The sequence below is a fragment of the Mesoplodon densirostris genome, chromosome 1 (assembly GCF_025265405.1).
Source record: "Mesoplodon densirostris isolate mMesDen1 chromosome 1, mMesDen1 primary haplotype, whole genome shotgun sequence".
In the NCBI taxonomy this organism is placed as follows: Eukaryota; Metazoa; Chordata; class Mammalia; order Artiodactyla; family Ziphiidae; genus Mesoplodon; species Mesoplodon densirostris.
Window position 1 is genome coordinate 92527992 of NC_082661.1, and position 16436 is coordinate 92544427.

Genomic DNA, 16436 nt, shown 5'->3' on the forward strand with positions numbered 1-16436 from the left:
ATTACTCACACATACTGTTTGGCCCAGAGATTTTATGTTCATGCTATGTCAACATCATTGTCAACATTGTGTTAAAATCTTCATGACAATCAGGTCATTTTATGTTAGTAGTTCCACAATGAGTTTATCCAGAAAATTTTCATCAATATCCATCAGTCAGGGAAAACATTTCAATGATGGAAGCATATTATTTTTATTTTAATGTGCGTTATATTGTCCCAAAACTGGTCATTTAGGCCTCCTCCAAGGCAGACAACTCTCTAATTATAAATTCCATGAAAAACTACAACCCAACATTTATTGAGCTCTTCCTATATGGCATTTCTGTTAGAGACACTTTGTATGCACTATCTCACTGAATCCACAAAACAATCCAGTGAATTAGGTGCTATTTTATCCTCATTTTACAGAAGAAAAGCCTTATAAAGGCCTGGATTTAAACCAAAGCAAGATGAGTCCAGTTATGTACATTTAACCTCATATTATCCTGCATTCACCAGAACTTGATGTCTGAAAAAAATATATTTTTTAAAGGAACTTTTGAAAGACCTTGGCTGTGCAGGGCTCATGCCACTTGCACTGCAGTGTTTCTTGGCAGCCTAATATGTAAATGAAGTATTACAAAATTTATTTTTTGCTGCCCTGGCTCTTTTTCAGGGAGATGAGGGATGCATAACCTTAGGTGTTTAGGCCAAGTAGTACATGCTTGTTGGAGATTCCACCCACCTGACCAGCAAGAGAAAGATACTTTGCACAGACTCATTATAACAACAATTTAAATTTCTCCTTTAAAGCCCAATTGCATGGTCCATCTGTTCCAACTGGCTATTCTCCTGAATCATGGTGGCTACAGGAGGGAGGTGAGGAAATCTACTTGCTGGGAAAGAATCAACCAATGCTGTATTAAATAAATTTGCATCATGGTTGTAAATACACCCATGGGCCAAGGTGATGAATGCATTTTATAAAACAAATAAATGAATAATAACTTTTCGAGGTTGCTAAATGTAAAATGTTTGAAGAACTGAACTGAATGAATCCAAACTGTGTCCAAGGGTTACGCTTTCTAATTAAAACATACACTGAAAACATTAACCTGATTCATAATCTAAATAAAACTCTATTTTTTGAATGGCTTTCCATCTTTATGAATTTTTTTATTACAACACAAGGTAAACAAATGAAAGTATCCTTAATGAACCCAATATTTTTCAGCTTTCTGAAATAAAAAAACAAAAAGAATAAAAATGAAAAGAAACATAAAAACTGCCACATTTATGATTCTCCTGCACATATCACATCTCACATGCTAGGCTTCTGCTCTTGTCTTTAGGAACTGACTTAAAAATTCAGAAGCTCTTTATGTGAAAAAGAAAGAAAAAAAGAAAGGGAAGAAGAAAAGGAGATTAGGAGGGAGTGAGGGAGTAAAGAAGGAAAAGAAATTTTAAAAAATGAAAAGGGGGGGATTTCAAATATCTATAAGAAGCAACACATTGGAATCACTATACTAAAATGCAAGGTTCGGGCTTCCCTGGTGGTGCAGTGGTTGAGAGTCTGCCTGCCGATGCAGGGGACACAGGTTCGTGCCCCGGTCCGGGAAGATCCCACATGCCGCAGAGCGGCTAGGCTCGTGAGCCATGGCCACTGAGCCTGCGCGTCCGGAGCCTGTTTTCTGCAATGGGAGAGGCCACATCAGTGAGAGGCCCGTGTACTGCAAAAAACAACAACAACAACAAAAAAAAAAAAAAAAAAAAAAAAAAACAAGGTTCAAAGTCACCTATCTCTGAAACTTAGCTGAAAATAAATTGTTTATGATTATTTTTTAAAATACCAAAATAAATCAATTAAATTAAAATTTCATCAATTAAAACTGGGACAAGTGAAGCAGGAATTTGCTGCAAACTTTTTAGCACATTATTTTCATTTCCAACTTTTGGTTTATCTGTGCTGTTTTCAACATTTGTTTCTATGGTGTGAATATTAATCAGGCCAATGGTATTCTGTTAGGCATTGTGGGCTCAACAGAGCATGGTTAGATTTGGTTTTAAAGAAATAAGCTCTACTTTTTAAAACAACAGAACGCCTATTAATTGAAAGAGAAGTTCTGAAATTGTTTATAATTTGCCTGAATTTATACTCCTTGAAATCAATGGGAAATCCAAGAGTAAAAAATATATCTTCTTTTTCCTACTCTTCTGAAATAACTTACATTAAGGAAAGAAGGAAGGACAGAAAGAAATGTACAATCTAAGAGCACACACATATATCAGTCCCGTAATTCTTAGGGGAAGTGGGCAGTAATTCACCCCAGTCTTTGATCTTAGTAGCTTTGTCTGTTTATTCTAATGTAGCATAGAGATAATATTATTTTATGTGGGTTCCATAACATGAAAAATGTAAGGAACATTGCTGCAAGAACTTGTAAGTTTTGCTGGGTGTATTAATGCCACAAATTTAATCATATTGTGAATCCCCCTAAACTTCCCTCAGAAACACTTAGATTCTTAAAATACTGATTCCCTATTATAACTAAATTATAAGTGCATCCTCTTTTTTAGCCACAATGTGATTAAATTCTTACAGAAGCTTTTGTCACTCAGCCTGTCTTTATATCAGTAAAAAATGCATTATTAAACATTTGGGAAAATTGAGTATTTTAGTTGGTAAATGTCAGTCATTCTAAAGTCATTTTCCATACTAAAAAAAAAAAAAGCCTTCCTCTTGGTTAAAGGAGAACTTTCTGGAACAATATGTACTGATCCTGGGGTGGAAGGTAGGGAATAAGGTTGCAGCCTCTGCTAACACAGTATGGCCAGCTGACACAAATGTATCCTTTGAACAAAGGCTCATGACATCTGCTGTTCTCCTACCAATAATGAAGGCGCTAAACCCACCTTCTTCGACATGATTGTCCTTATGCCATTAAACTCTAACTTCCACATTACTGTTAGAAAGGTTCCTACAGCACCTCCCTACAGCTCAGAGATTGGACTCCCATAGGGTATAGCAAATTCACTGGAATCCTACAAGAACACTCCATAAATAAATACAACTCCAAAAACAGACTTTAGATTTTTGTGATGAGAATTATAAAATTCAGAAAATTTTTCTCAAAATTCTGAATTGTTTTGGCACAGCCTTATTAACTAATAGAAGAATTTATAATACAAAAAAGAAGGCAGAATCACTGATTTCTACGAAAAGGCAAAATAAATATTTGTTTTTACTACTCACCGTTAATATATTTTTTCCCTTAAGAAAATAATTTAATAGGGTTTTGTTTAAGAGAACGTTTGTACATGAAGGAAGACTAACAATATCCAAGAGTGATCAACCATCAATTAACTTTTAAAACTCATGCTCCAAGCCAAGTGACCACTAGAGAATGTGGTGTTTATTTGTTTACTTGTAACTAGCTTTTATTGACTATAACCAGGCCACAGCTTCGCAAATGATGCCCTCTAAATGAAAGTAAATAGAGAAACTGGAGGAACTTTTTCACTGAAAATTCACAAATTATTCCAGACATATCCAGAAAATTATAAAGTAAATAAACTAAAGGCATGTAACTGATAATAGCCTCTGACTTATGTATTATGTTAGATTTGGTTTTTTTGCCATGCAGATTGCTACAATGAACTCTTTTTACTCTAACATTTTTTATCTCATCTGTTTGGTACTAAGGTTGCTCCCCTAAAACCGCTCAGCCTTAGCCTAATGTTTGATTTTCAAATCTAGCAATAAGCTACCATAAGCCCAGCCCAAATATATCTCAAGTAATAAAACAACATTTCTTTGGGTTTCCTTTGATGTTGCATTACACTGTTCACTCTTCTGGCAGAGTCGATGAAGGCTCTTGATATAAGGTATCCAGTCAAGACATGTGTTTACAATTATAGCCTTCAAAATAAAGAGAAGATACATAACCATATCCCTTGGGGTATGGAAATTACACCATTAGAGGAGCATGGCCAGAGGCCAATGGTCTGTACTGGTACACCTAATGAATAGTGTATTTCCATCTCCAAATGTGCATTCTATTTATAATAACATAATGCTATTTTAGATGAACAAAAAATTAGGCATACCTGGCACAGTGACATAACTAAAGCCTTGAGAATAATAAATTGATAGAGCATAATAGTGTCTGGCACAAGGAAAGGCATGTTTAGATGAGGGCATGCTGGGAAAAGGTGCTTACATATACCACAAGCAAAATTACACCCTGCTGTATAGGAGAGAGCACACAAGAGAGGATTTGGGAGATGAGGTCTCTACATTACACTTTGAATTGTTACCAAATAGCAGCTTCAGAATCAATAAGCAAACTCCTCCAATGACCTGGATAATAGGCAATTTCCAAGTTTCAAGGGCAGAGTGGTAGTGTAAATTCTATGATGTCAAGGCCAGTGATAGAAGGGTGGACTCCACATTAGATTCTGAGCTCATAAAATTTGGAAGAAACTTAAAGGCTGCCACATGTCCTGGCTCTTGCTCAAATTCTCTTGCCTGAACTGAATCAGGAGAGAGGGAAGTAAAAACTGCTCATGAAAGGCATCCCCAATCCAATACCTGATCTATGAGTGCCAATGTTAGCATCTATTGGTGCATCTTTTCTACTTGTGAAGCAGGAAGAAGAATGTAAAAGTGACTATAAGAGCGACAAACTAGAAAATCTGGCAAGTCACTTCAGCTGCAATGAAACACTGAAACTTGAGTGAAGCTGATATCTGCCATATGCTATTCATTATACCAGAAAAAGAATGAGGAAGTGGTATGAGGAGCAACCCTATAGTCCAGCAAGAAAAGGGAAAGAAGTAATGGGCAATGGTGTGGACATAGTGAAGGCTGACTGTTTTAGCTCAGTACATGCTTACAGCTTTTCCAGGTGTCACCTAACAAGCCCATCAAAAGCATATTTTCCTTAAATTTACAGGTAAAATCATTATTTATAATTCTTACCAGTGTAAAATAGACGCATATGAACCAAAACAAGAATCCCACAGGCATTCAGTCATAAGTGCTAATAAATTTCTCATTATCTTTATTAAACTATCCATCCCTAAAAGCTGCCTTGGTTCAGAACTCACAGTTAACTTCACATTTAGTCAAGGACATAGGAGTTCAAAAAGGGATCAAAAAAGAAAAGTAAATTTTTGAAAAACAAAACAGAAGGCAAATATAACTTCTAGTCATTTAGTAAATTAGTATAAAATGTTAAGATTCAGAAGTTTGACAATATATTTTAATGCTTTGAAGTGAAATGTGTATCTTAATAGAGCATGCACAAGAAAAACAACAACAAAAAAACCCCACAACTTTTTATGTTTTTTCAAAAGGGCTTTGGGACTTCCAAAAAGTACAGGTAATGGCAATACGTTCAAAGGCACTAAACCTTGGCCATAAGGAAAACTCCCTCACCTTAAGATTTATGAGGCACCGGATGTGCTGCCAGGAAGAGCTGTGAAGTCTCCAGTGATATACAATTTTATCAGTAGGGTATAACCCATGAATCCAAGGTCATTTAAATAGCAACACACCCTGGGCTAAAAGGAAGATATCAGATATAAAAATCACTTCAAGCTCTGACATTCTACAAGTCTAAAGTGATAAAAGGACAGTTTGCAACACAGTTGTTTTATTTCTCTAATTCCTTCAAAGGTTAAAGAATCATGGAAATACAGCATCTTAAACCTGAATCTTCAAAGATCTTCTAGTCTCCTCATTTTATAGATATACAACATTACCTTATGCAATACATAACTGAAATAATAAAAAGCTGTGAGCAGAGAAATCTAAATTTACTCCAAACTCCTACATTCCCAGTTAAATTGATGGGCAGACCTTTAGGCATCTTACATTTAAATTTAGCTTGACCCTGTCCCCATGATTTTGAGATTCAATCTGTTCAGATATCACTGCTGCACAAGACAGGGGCACAACATCACACAGTCATATTCTTCAACAGATAGATTTACTGAAGTGCTTATTAATAGAACTCCCTTGTTCCCTGACAAAACAAAAATGCAGTTGACTATTTTCTCCTCTCATTTGTGCCCTCTCAGTCACCAAAATAGATTTTGAGATCATTTTTTCCTTGTGGTGATCACCCTAAAAATCCTCAATGTTAAGTGCCATGTAAAAAGGAAAAAATTTTGAGGAAAAAAAAGTTTTGCTTGTTTACCATTTAAAAAAAAAAGATTGATTCAAATTGCTGAAAAACTGAATGAAGCAGCTTCTTATTTTTGCTCAGTCATGGAAATAGGTGTTTCTATCTGAAAACAAGATCTTGATAAGTATCTCATCAGTTATTTGGAAAGTAGGTAGGTGATTCAGAATGACCAACCTGAAATAGTAAATAGAGGATCTAGGTTGCCTTCCTTGCAATCAGCATAAGTTTTATAAGGATCTTAATAAAACAGTACAATCCAATATAGCTATGGCCCTGCAAGGACTTGGACAAAGTCTGTCAGCAGTGAAAGAAAAGAGTCCTCCTGAACTCCAGTCAACGTGAAACTACTTTACGTATAATAACAAGCCCTCAGCAATAGAAGAGGGGTGCTCAAGCATGGGCACAGATGAAATGAGATCTTTGAGACCTTGGATCTCAAAGAATTGGCCCCAAGTCTCCCTGGGACATCATCAGGACTAGCCACATATTTGTCTCCACATAGTGAAGGTTTTGGAAATTATGTTCTTAATATATCTCCTTAAAAGAAGAGTCAATTAAAGAAAAATGAAATATGCAGGGCATTGTATTAAGGGATATCATAGTGTCTTAAGTTTCTGTTATGTTAAAGACTATTCCAAGATTTCTTCAAAACCTGGGGCCTCTGCCCGTTCTCAGAATTTGAGTTTGATGGTGGGAAATGAAACAGAAAAGAGACGAGAGTGGGATCTCCAAGTTAGTGGACAGGAATAGAGCTTCTTTAGGGTCATTTCTATCGGTCAAATTTTAGAAAAATTTAGCAATGCTAGGCAATTTACAAACATTAGGAAAACTGGAAAATGTGATCCCAAAACAGAAAAGAAAATAGGGGTATATGGAGAAAACACTAATAGGTGATTACACACAATAAGATAAAATAGAGAGAGACACCCACCCCCACCAATCCACACACATGCACATTCCACCCAATGTTAGTTAGCAGGGCCCCATATTATAAAACTCACAATGCTTCACTGAGCTGTGCTTTAGCAGGTGAGCTCCTCAGGCCAGGACCATTTCCTTTTCATTTTGAGATATCCAGAGCCCACATTAGAGTTCAGCACAATGCCTGACAAACTAGTAGCTGCTCAACAATGTTGGTTAAACAGAACAATCTCCATGTCTTTTCATCGTGCCAGAAGATGATAAGTTTAGGACAAGAAGTAACAGCAGTGAATGTTATGGTGAATGAAAGGAATAAAAGTACACCATCAAACACATGAGTAATATATAATACATCTTCTAAGGGGAGTTAATTGCAAAATTTCAGAGGAAATTTTACTGTTCTTGGATTTCTAATTCAGCACCTAGAGGCATAAATCAGTACGAGAAGATTAACTAGAAATTTAGTCAGTTGCATTCAGTTACCTATGTCGCATTTATTCTTCACAGGAAGAGCAGTAACCTCTGGAAAGAGCACTTGGCCCATGGCAGAATGTGAATTGGCCTAGCCAAACTTTACAGAAATAATCATATCTCGGTTCAGAAAAATCTATATTGACTTCCCCCTACAGTCTTCCTATATGTCTTTAAGGTAACCTGACACTAATGTGGCATTCTGAGCATTTTACAACATTAATATATTTAATTCTCATAACAAATGAAAAAACTGAGGAAAAGAGAAATAAATAGTCTTATGCAAAGTTACATCACTACTGAGGGGCAGATCTGGAATTCAAGCCCAGTCAAGTTGGCTCTAGAACCAATATCTTAATCATTACATTATATAAAGCAGCCCCTACACTTTTGGCTTGGTGTGCCAGTTAATTCAGGATATAAACTCAGCCAGTTCGAAGTTCAAACCCCTCCTCAAGACTATGCTTCCCTGTTGTGGGCTCTCTCCCATCTACTCCACTTCCCTGGGATGGTATCTAGGTACAGCATCCTGGCAGTAAAGGAAAGGATTCTCATTTTCTGGATTTGTGTTGGCCTCAACTGTACAGCCTCACCCTGCTTGGTCTTTGGGTATTGGCTTCTGATCCCTCTGTTTCCTCCTGATACTACAAGATTACCCATTTCCTCAGGATGAGTGCTAGCACCTGATAATGCTGTAGTCCCTAACATGGCCTCTAACTGTGATGTCTACCACCTTAGGTGCCCTCCAAACTTGACCCCAGGAATCTTCGAGTCCATCAGAACTCTTCCTTCTTTGACTTCCACTAGGGCATGTGTGAACTTCTGGATCTCCTATTTGCCATTTTGGGCTACATTTTTGCCTGGGGCTCTGGTAAGTTTGTTAGGACTCCCCAGACATGTGCTGCCCCAGCCCTCACTAGGCTCCTGCTCCAGGCCCTTGTTTCGGCACTTCTCTCCACAAGGGCAAAGGCTGCTATTGCCAATGAGTATGCACCTTAGAGGGAACAGAGCTAACTCAGACCCCAGCCCCGCTTCTGATCAGGGCAGGGGCAGCAACTACCAGCAAGTGTATCCCTGCTCACATTTGGAAGGACTGAAACTAGCTCCATGGTAGAGACTGTAATTGCTAGTGGGAGCAAAACCAGCTCAGTAGTGTGGCACCAACCCCCCAGGCTTGATCCAGCTTCTAACCAAGGTGTGCATACCAGAGGAAAAAAGTGAAACCAGCAAGGAAGTACAGTTCCAAGCCCTCAGACCCAAGCAAGGTGGAGGCTACAATCACACCCAAGAGAAACACAACTCTACCAGGGCTCCTGCTCCAGCTCTTTGGTCCTAACCCTATCCCCAGTAGAGCCAGAGTGGCCATTCTGAATGGGAGAAACCCCGGCTCACACCTGGTTTGACTCTAGTCTCTCCAACTCCAGCTCTATCTTCCCCTCACCAGCACACCCAGGGGGAAGACACAGCCTATGCTCACTTCAGATCCAGCTCTCTCAACAAAGCCAATGTGCACGTGCAGACTGCACAGGGACACTCTCACACAAGGACACACCTTCAAGACCAGGATAGGTAACTGCTTCACCTAATTTCATAGAGAAAGTTAAACAAAACGATAAAAGAAAGGAATATGTTTCAAACAACAGAACAAGAAAAAAGCACTGGAAAAAAGCCCTAATAAAATGGAGATAAATAATTTACCTGATAAAGAATTTAAATCAATAGTAATAAGAAAGCTAAAGAAACGTGGTAAAAGAAAATATGAACAAAGTTAGAATATTAATTAAAAACTTGAAAATATAAAAAAGAACCAGTCAGAGCTGAAAAATACAGTAGGTGAAATGAAAAACATACTAGAAGGAATCAACAACAAATTAGGTGATATACAAGAATGCATAAGCAATCTGAAAGGTAGAATAATAAAAATCACCCAGTCATAACAGCAAAAAGGAAAACAAATCTTAAAAAATAAGGATAGTTTAAGGGATCTCTGAGACAACATCAAGCATACTAACATTTGCATTATAGGGGTCCCTATAGGAGAAGGAGAAGTGAGAGAGAAAAAGGTAGAAATGTATATGATGAAATTATGGATGAAAACTTCCCAAACCTAAAGAAGGAAAAAGATTTCAAGATACAAGAAATACAGAGAGTCCCAAACAAGATGGACCCTAAGGGATCCACAAAAAAAAATATCATAATTTAAATGGCAAAAGTAAATAATAAAGGGAGAATTTTTAAACCAGCAAGAGAAAAACAAAGAGGCATTAGCTAATTTTTCTGCAGAAACTTTTCATGCCAGAAGGGAGTGACATGATATATTTAAAGTACTGAAAGGGAAGAACCTACAATCTAGGATACCCTACTCAACAAGGTTAACATTCAGAATTGAAGGAGAGATAAAGAGATTCTCAGACAACCAAAAACTGAAACAGTTTATCAATACTAAACTAACCTTACAAGAAGTGGTAAATGGTCTTCTTTACGTGAAAAAGAAAAGACTACAACAAAAAATTTTAAATTACAGGAAAGAAAAATCCCACAGGTAAAAGCAAATGTATAGTAAAGGTTGTGGATTAAGCACTAAAATAAGCCACTATGAAGCTTAAAAGACAAAAAATATAAAATTAAACTATAACTACAATAAGCAGTTAAGGGATAGACATAAAAATGTACAATATGACACAAAAAACACAAAATATGGGGACCAGGGGTGAAAATGTAGGTCTTTTAGAATGTGTTTGAACTTAAATGACTACCAGGTTAAAACAAGTATACACAGATATAGGTCAACACATATGAACTCCATGATAATCACAAATCAAGAAGCTACAATAGATACACAAAAACTAAAGGGAAAAGAACACAAACAAAACACACACAAAAAAATCATTTAACCATAGGAAAAGACACAAAAGGAAAAAGAACAGAGTAAAACTACAAAAACAACCAGAAAACAAGTAACAAAATAGCAATAAGTGCATACCTATCAATAATTGCTTTAAATGTCAATGGACTAAATGCTCCAATCAAAAGGCATGGTGTGGCTGATTGGATTTTAAAAACTCCCATCTATATGCTGCCTACAAGAGACTCACTTTAGAGCTAAAGACATACAGACTGAACATGAGGGGATGGAAAAAGACATTTCATGCAAATGGAAACGAAAAGAAGGCTGGTGTAGCAAAACTCGTATCAGACGAAGTATATTTTAAAATGAAATCTATAACAAGACAAAGAAGGGCAATATATATTAATAAAGGTATCAATACAAGCAAGGGATATACATATATAAACATATATGTACCTAATAATAAGAATAGCTAAATACATAAAGCAAATACTAACAAACATAAACAGAGAAACTGACAGTAACACAATAATAGCAGGGATATTTAACACACCACTTATATCAATGGACAGATTATCTAGGAGGAAAATCAGTAAGGAAACAAGGACCTTATATGACACATTAAATAAGATGAACTTAACAGATTTATAAAGAACATTCTATCCAAAAGCAGCAGAACACATGTTGTTTTCAAGTGCACATGGAACATTCTCCAGGATAAATCACATACTAGGCCACAAAACAAGTCTCAACAAATTTAAAAGTTTAGAAATTATATCAAGCATCTTTTACAAATATAACGGTATAAAACTAGAAATCAATTACAGGAGGAAAAATGAAGAAAACACAAACATGTGGAGACTAAACAAGTTACTAAAAAATAAATGGGTCAACGAAGGAATTAAATAAGCAATCAGAAAATACCTTGAGAAAAATAAAAATAAAAAAATAACTTTCCCAAATCTGTGGGACACAGCAAAAGCAGCTCTAATAGGGAAGTTTATTGCAATACAAGCCCACCTCAAGAAATAAAAAAAAAAAATCACAAATAAGCAACTTACCCTGTCACCAAAAGGAATCAGAAATAAAAATCAGAAGGAAAAGAAGGTCAAAGTAGGACTTCCCTGGTGGCACAGTGGTTAAGAATCCACCTGCCGATGCAGGAGACAAGGGTTTGACCCCTGGTCCGGGATGATCCCACAACCTTAGCAGAGCAACTAAGCCTGTGCACCACAACTACTGAGCCTGCGCTCTAGAGCCCATGAGCCACAACTACTGAGCCCGCATGCCACAACTACTGAAGCCTGCACACTTAGAGCCCATGCTCCGCAACAAGAGAAGCCACCACAATGAGAAGCACGCGCACCACAACAAAGAGTAGCCCCCACTCACTGCAACTAGAGAAAGCCTGTGTACAGTAACAAAGACCCAATGCAGCCAAAAATAAACAAATAAAAAATCAATTAATTTTAAAAAAAGGTCAAAGTAAGCAGGAAGATGAAAATCATACAGATCAGAGAGGAAATACATAAAACAGAGGCAAAAAACCATAAATGATCAATGAAACCAAGAGTTGATCTTTTGAAAAGACAATATTGATAACCCTTTAGCCAGGCTCATTAAGGAACAAAGAGAGAGGATCCAAATAAACAAAATAAGAAATCAAAGAGAAGAAATTACAACTGGTATCACAAAGATACAAACAATCGTAAAAGAATACTATGAACAGTTATAGGTCAAAAGATTGGACAGCCTAGAAGAAATGGGTAATTCCTAGAAATATACGATCTTCCAAGACTGAATCAGGAAGAAATAGCTGATGCAAACAGACTGATTAAAGTACTGAAACAGAATCAGAAATCAAAAAACTCCCAACAAACAAAAATCTAAGACCAGATAGCTTCAAAGGGGATTGTACAAAACACTAAAAAATAGTTAAAACCTATCCTTCTCAAGCTATTCCAAAAAACTGAAGAGGATGCAACACTTCCAAATTCACTCTACAAGGCCACCATTACCCTGATACCAAAACCAGACAAAGACACTAGAAAAAAAGAAAATCACAGACCAATATCTGATGAATATAGATGCAAAAATCCCCAATAAAATATTGGCAAACCAAATTTAATGATATATAAAAAAGATCATATACCATGACCAAGTGGGATTTATCCAAGGGATGCATGTATATGGTCCAATATCCACAAATCAATCAATGTGATACACCACATTAACAAAATGAAGGATAATAAACACGATCATCTCAACAGATGGAGAAAAAGCATTTAGAAAATTCGACATCCCTTTATGATAAAAATTTTCAACAAAGTCGGTATACAGGGAATATATCTCAACATAATAAAGGACATTTATGACAAACCCACAGCAAATATCATACTCAATGGTGAAAAGCAGAAAGCTTCTCCTCTAAAATCATGTACAAGACAAGGATGCCTACTCTCATCATTTCTATGTTATGTAGTATTGTAAGTCTTAACCACAGCCATCGGGCAAGAAAAGGAAATAAAAGACATCCAAATTGGAAGTAAACAAGTAAAACTGTCACTATTTACAGATGACACGACAGTATATACAGAAAACCCTAAAGTGTACACCAAAAACCTTATTAGAATAAATGAATTCAATAAAGTTGTAGAATACAAGATTCATATACAGAAATCTGTTGCATCTCTATACTCTAATAATGAACTATCATAAAGAGAAAGCAAGAAAACAATCCCATTTACAATCACATCAAAAAGAAAAAAATAACTAGGAATAAACTGAATGAAGGAGGTGAAAGACTTATACTCTGAATATCGTAAGACACTGATGAAAGAAACTGAGGACACATTGATTGGATAAATTAATGCTGTTAAAATCACCATATTATCCGTGGCAATCTACAGAATCAATGCAATTCCTATTAAAATACCTCTGACATTTTTCACAGAACAGAAGATATAATCCTAAGATTTCCATGGAACCATAAAGACCCCAAATAGACAAAGCAATCTCGAGGGAAAAAAGCACAGCTGGAGGCATCACACTCCATAACTTCAGATTATATTACAAAGCTATAGTCATGAAGACAGTACGATACTGGCACAAAAACACACCCAGATAAATGGAACAAAATTGAGAGCCCAGAAATAAACCCATGCACATATATTCAATTAATCTATGACAAAGGAGGCAAAAATATACAAAGGGGAAAAGACAGCCTCTTCAATAAGTGATGCTGGGAAAACTGGACAGCTAAATGTAAAAGAATGAAATTAGAACATTTTCTCACACCATATACGAAAATAAACACAAAATTCATTAAGGATATAAACATAAGACCAGACACCATAACACTCTTGGAAGAAAACATTCGTAGTACTCTCTTTGACATGTATCCTAGCAATATTTTTTCAGATGTCTCCTCAGACAAGAGAAACAAAAGCAAAAATAAACAAATGGGACCTAAGTAAACTTAAATGCTTCTGCAGTGCAAAAGAAACCACTGAAAAAATGAAAAAAACAGCCTACTGAATGCAAATAAGATGACAGATAAGCAGTTAATATCCAAAATATATAAACAGTTCATACAACTCAATATCAAAAAACAAATAAACCAATTAAAATATGGGCAGGGCTTCCCTGGTGGCGCGGTGGTTGAGAGTCTGCCTGCCGATGCAGGGGACACAGGTTCGTGCCCCGGGCCGGGAAGATCCCACATGCCGCAGAGCGGCTGGACCTGTGAGCCATGGCCACTGAGCCTGCGTGTCCAGAGGCTGTGCTCCGCAACGGGAGAGGCCACAGCAGTGAGAGGCCCGTGTACCGCAAAAAAAAAAAAAAAAAAAAAAAATATGGGCAGAAGGCCTGAATGGCCATTTTTCCAAAGAAGACATAGAAATGGCAAAAAGACTCATGAAAAGATGATGAACATAGCTAATAATCAGAGAAAGGCAAATCAAAACCAAAATGAAATATCACATCACACCTGTCAGTATGGCTATCATCAAAACGACAACAAACGATAAATGTTGCTCTGGGTGTAGAGAAAAGGGAATTCTGACACACACTGCTGGTGGGAATGTAAGTTGGTACAGCCACTATGGAAAACAGTATGAAGGTTCCTTAAAAACTAAAAATAGAACTACCATAAGATTCAACCATTCCACACTTGAGTATATATCTGAAGAAACTGAAAACACTAATTCAAAAAGATATATGCACCCCAATGTTCACAGCAGCATTATTTACAATAGTCAAGATATGGAAGCAAACTAGGTGTCCATCAACAGATAAATGGATAAAGAAAATGATATATGCATACAATGGAATATTACTCAGCCATAATAAAAGAATGAAATTTTGCCATTTGCAGCAACATGGATGGATCTGGATGGTATGCTTAGTGAAGTTAAGTCAGACAGAGAACAAATACTGTATGTTTTCACTTACACGTGGAATCTAAAAAAATAAAACAAATGAATATAACAAAACAGAAACAGACTCACAGATACAAGGAACAAACTAGTGATAACCAGTGATAAGGGGGTAGGGGGCAAAATACAGGAAGGGAATTAAAAGATACAGACACTGAAGGCACACAATAGATATTTGTTGAATGAATAGACAAGCAAATGAATTGAGGTGTTGTGGTTTTACTGACCTGGGAAATACCAAAAAAGCAGATTTAGAGGTTAATACCATGAACTCAGTTTTGGACATCAGGAGTTTGAGATGCCTGCCTCATTCAGGAAAAAGAACTGTAGGTGCTGAATATATGAGTTGTTGACATAAAACAGACTGCCAGATATTTCTCCAGTTAACATGGTTTTATTTGGGATCAGCAGAGAAATGCAACTTGGGGCCTACAAGCATGAGCCACATGAAAGTTCCCACACATAAAGGAAGGAGAACAATTTATAGAAGAGAAAAGGAAGCTGGGAGGGCTAAGTAAACAAAAAACCCATGGCTTTTCATTGGTTGAGTCCTTGACAGGAAAGAAGAGGAATCTTTCTTCTTCCTGTTGGGTCCTGCTTGATCATAGGGTATAAGAGCTCCCCTTCTGGTCTCCTGACTTTATTCAATTGTGGTTTCTCTTTATTAATTTTTTGCATTTTCCCCTTTTGATCAAGATCTTTTTATAAAAGCACCTCTGATCAATTGTCAGGTTTTCTGGGTTTTGCCCCTCAATGCCAAGAAGAATCTTTGCTGGGTATAGTGTTTCACAGCACAGAGAAAGTACACAGATTGGAAACCTAGTGAGTTCACATTTGAGTAACAAGGAAGGGTAGGAGGAAGAACACTCAGGCACTTTTTATCTAGAGTTCATATATTATAAAGATCACAGATATTAGAGATCATTTAAAGCATTATGTCATCATCAAAGGTTTGGTGACAAACTTCCAACAGGCCTGGTCGAGATATCTTGGGAAAGCTGTCTCATCAGACGTCTGCTTCAATACCAGGAAATCTTTACTTTCAGGTCAGCAGATGATATGCAGGTACAGTCAGGGTTTGGTGCTTTCTTTATGTGTGTCACAGGAATATAAGAATCTATTCCTTAGATTCTGGCCATACAAGTTTGTTAACATACCTGATAGGGGCCTCTTTGGCAAGGTTGAAGAGAGTTCTTCTAGAGGTGTCTTTTCTAATAGATGAAATCTCCAGGTTGCAAGGTGTGATACTTAAGGTCTTCATCTCCAGAGAACATACTATGAAAAAACTGCTCTACCAAAACATGGTTTTGTGTTGTTTTGTTTTTGTGGTACGCGGGCCTCTCACTGTTGTGGCCTCTCCCATTGCGGAGCACAGGCTCCGGACGCACAGGCTCAGCGGCCATGGTTCACGGGCCTAGCCGCTCTGCAGCATGTGGGATCTTCCTGGACCAGGGCATGAACCCGTGTCCCCTGCATTGGCAGGCGGACTCTCAACCACTGCGCCACCAGGGAAGCCCCAAAACATGGTTATTTTTAATAGAAGAAATTAGGACTTTCCAGTACTGGAGTATCCCTCCTAATATCAGTT